General features: G+C 34.7%; 1 pseudogene; it reads left to right on the top strand.

Annotated features, from left to right (window-relative positions):
- The first annotated feature begins 222 nt into the window (after nt 1-222).
- LOC124103998 (elongation factor 1-alpha 1-like) lies at nt 223-1,644 on the top strand (annotated as a pseudogene).
- The last annotated feature ends 2,378 nt before the right edge of the window (nt 1,645-4,022 follow it).

Genomic DNA, 4,022 nt, shown 5'->3' with positions numbered 1-4,022 from the left:
CTGTACAGTGTTCATACATTACAATGAAATCACCTAATAATGCATTTCTTATAATATGAACCCATTATTACATATGACTGTAGTTGGAATATATTCATTCTATGCTACAAAAGAATTTATGTAAATTGATGTAACATACATCTTAAATTAATAGAGTTTTTTGCAGTGGGTTTGCCACCAGAACACAGGTGTCTTGAAAACCACCACCAACTTATATCCAAAATGGGAAAGGAAAAAACTCACATTGACATTGTTATTGTCATCAGACACATAGATGTGGGTAAGTTCTCCTTTACTGGCCATCTGTTCTACAAATGTGGTGGACTGACAAAAGAACCATTGAAAAATTTGAGAAGGAAACTGCTGTGATGGGAAAAGGCTCCTTCATTCATGCCTGGGTTTTGGATAAACTGAAAGCTGAGTGTGAATGTGGTGTCTCCATTGATATCTTCCTGTGGAAATTTGAAGCCAGCAATTATGTGACTATCATTGATACCCCAGGACAAAGAGAGTTTATCAAAAACATGATTATAGGACACATCTCAGGCTGTGCTGTTCTAATTTTTGCTACTGGTGTTGGTAAATTTGAAGCTGGTATCTCCCAGAAAGAGAAGAAGTATGAGTATGCCTTGCTGATTTACATACTGGGTGGGAAACAACTTACTGTTGCTGTTAACAAAAATGGTTTTCACTGAACCACTCCATAGTCAGAAAAGATGTGAGGAAATCATTAAGGAAATCAGCAACTAGGTTAAGAAAATTGGCTACAGCCCTGACAAAGTAACATATGTGCCGATTTCTGGTTAGAATGGTGACATGTTGGAGCCAGATGTTAATAAACCTTGGTTTGAGGGAGGAAAAGTCACATGTAAAGATGGCAGTGCCAGTGGAACCACACTGCTTGAAGCTTTAGATTGCATCCTGCCACCAACTCGTCCAATTGACAAGCCTTTGCATCTACCCCTTCAGGATGTCTACAAGATTGGTGATTTTGGTACTGTCCCTTTGGGCCAAGTGGAGACTGGTATTACCAAGCCTGTCATGGTGGTCACATTTGTTCCAGTCAATGTCACAATTGAAGTAAAGTCTATTAAAATGTAGCATGAAGCTCTAAGTGAAGCTCTTCCCAGAGACAGTGTCAGCTTCAATGTCAAGAATCTGTCTCTCAAAGATGTTCATTGTGGCAATGTTGCTGGTGACAGCAAAAATGACTCACCAATGGAAGCAGCTTGTTTCACTGCTCAGGTGTTTATACTGAACCATCGAGGCCAAATCAGTGCTGGCTATGCCCCTGCACTGGATTGTCACACAGCTCACATTGCTTGCAGTTTTGCTGAGCTGAAAGAAAAGATAGATTACCACACTGGTAAGAAGATGGAAGATGGTCCTAAAGTCTTGAAATCTGGAGATGCTGCCATTGTTGACATGTTTGCAGGAAAGCCCATGTGTGTTGAGAGCTTCTTGGACTGTCCTCCTCTGGGTAATTTTGTTGTTCACGATATGACACGCACAGAGAGTTCTGTGGGTATCACCAAAGCAATGGAAAAGAAGGCTGGTAGAGCTGTCAAGGTCACCAAGTCTGCCCAGAAAGCTCAGAAGGCTGAATGGATATTATTCCTAACACCTACCACCACAATCTGGTAGAAGAAAAGTCTCAGAACAGTCTCAGAACAGTTTATCTCAATTGTCCACTTAATTTTAATAGTAAAAACTGGTTAATGATAATAATGAATCATAAAACCCTCAGAAGTAAAGGATAATATTTTGGGGACCATTTGTTTTTTTGTGTGTGGCAGTTTTAGGTTATTAGTTTTTAAAATCAGTACTTTTTAATGAAAACAACTTGACAAAAATCTGCCACAGAATTTGAGATTCATTAAAACAAAAGTTTAATGAGAAAAAGAATTGAAAGAATTCCCATTGTAATCATCTGGGTCAATATATGATCATTTTTTATAAATGATTTGTGCAGTTAAAGATGCATTCTGTAGCATTTATTTTTTTTTTTCTTTTTGAGAGGGACATTTACTATGTTGTCCAACCTAACTTCAAAATGCGAGGCTCAGCCTCTCAAGTGGCAAGGAATAGAGATGTATACACCCATCATTAGTAATTATTTAAAATGTATTTACTTATTTATTTTGAGGGTTGAGAAGCTAACCTAGGGTCTTGTGCACACTAAGCATGAACTCTACCACTGAACTACAATTCCCAGGCATGTACATTTGCAAGTGAAATGTTCTTAGTATTTCAATTAGATCAATTTGGTTAAATGGGTTTATAAGTCTTTTGTAGCTAGACTAATATATACTATGATTTTTTTCATTAAATATTGAGTTATAAATTATAATTAGATTACAGAATTGGATTCTTTAGTACACTGGTTTGCTATATTTTTCCATCTTTATTGAGATATGTTGTATACAATTGTGTATGTATTTTATAAAGTTTAATGTGTACATAGATAAACACTTGCAAAACTCCAACCACGATATGCATTTTAAACAAGTACTTTACCCTGTCAAATTTCCTCATGCTCTGTTAAGGTCTGTAAACATGTCTGGATGGCGCTTGCCATTTTGCCAGAGGGAGTGGTTTGTGAAGTAAAGCCAGCGAGCCATTAAGTGTGGAGATTCCTTATTGGTTGACTGATGTATCTAGTTTATGCTAATTAAGATAAGCTGTGTGGAATGTATAAATACCTCTGTTGTCCTACAATAAATGGCTCCTACTCCTGCTGTATCAATCTACACAAATTGTTCTTCACACCCCCCCCCCCTTATTTTGCTGCAGCTGGACTGCGGCAATGCTCCCTTGTGATCTCTGTTCCCTTTGAATCTCCCTGCTCCAACTCTGCAAGAAATCACCTACTTTCCATCACTAGTTTTAGTTGCACTTACTGACATTTTATGTAAAACTAGAATATGATATCTATTTTTTTTTAAATAAATATAATTTACAACTCACCGAGTTAAACATCCTTAAAATTAGACCATTCTTGATTCTACTTATTTTCTCTAATTCTCTTTTTTATTACGGTAGTTTAAATATATAGATTTTTTTAAATTTTTCAGTTTTTAATTTAGGCAATTAATTTGGTAGATCATTTCACCAAAATTCAAAGAACTTTCTCAAATATAGTGTATATATACATTACTTAAAATGCTTCAAGAAATATTCTTAGGAAATTATTAAATATTCAGACCTACAGATCATATCACTTATGATTCTGAGAGTAAAAAGTCAAATTAAAATGCAATATGAGAAAACTATGATTAATTTTTACCTTCAATATAGTGCTTTTCTAAACATTTTCTTCTCAATGAAAAATAGTTGTTTAAAACTTTTATTTGTTTAGAAACAAAGTCAAGAAGTTTTGAAGAAAAGTTGAGAAAATTTCCTTGAAAATTATAGTAACAGAAGCACTGAGAGTATAAACTATGTCTTCTACTTCCAATGTGACTTAGATCACAAATCTATTTCAGTTGAGAAGATTATGCCTTTTATAACTGGAGACTTAGAAAACATCTTGCCAATCTTTCAATTAGAGGCAGAATAAAAATATTTATTCAAATTTTCCAAATGAAGATGATTTCACTGTCCTATGTATTCCCCCAAATTTTGACATCAAGATTGAATTGAGTATTTTAAAAAGCATTGACTAATAAGGCATAACTGTATCCACACTACTAAATAATAAATCCAAAAGAAATTTCACAAGATGAATTCTTCCAGATATGATCACAAAAGCAAAAACTGTTCAACATTAAAATCATGAAAATTTAAACTAGCAACACACAAATGGTTCTTGGAAGCAAAACTTAAAGCAAAGTAAGGAAATATTTACTCAAATAATGAGTTTGTAAAATGGGTCAACTGAACACTATTGCAAAATATTCAGAAAGTTTCAAGAGATCCACAGGGATTCTCAGCCTATTGACAATCACTAAATTAATTTGTCTACTTTATGCCTTGACTTGAATGGTTCAATTAAATAATTTGAACGAATGAGCCAGTATCTG

The sequence above is a fragment of the Marmota monax genome, unplaced genomic scaffold (genome assembly GCF_021218885.2).
Source record: "Marmota monax isolate L192 unplaced genomic scaffold, Marmota_monax_Labrador192_F-V1.1 WCK01_AAM20220418_F8-fsc01217, whole genome shotgun sequence".
Classification (NCBI taxonomy): Eukaryota; Metazoa; Chordata; class Mammalia; order Rodentia; family Sciuridae; genus Marmota; species Marmota monax.
This window is presented reverse-complemented; position numbering and strand designations above follow the sequence as displayed.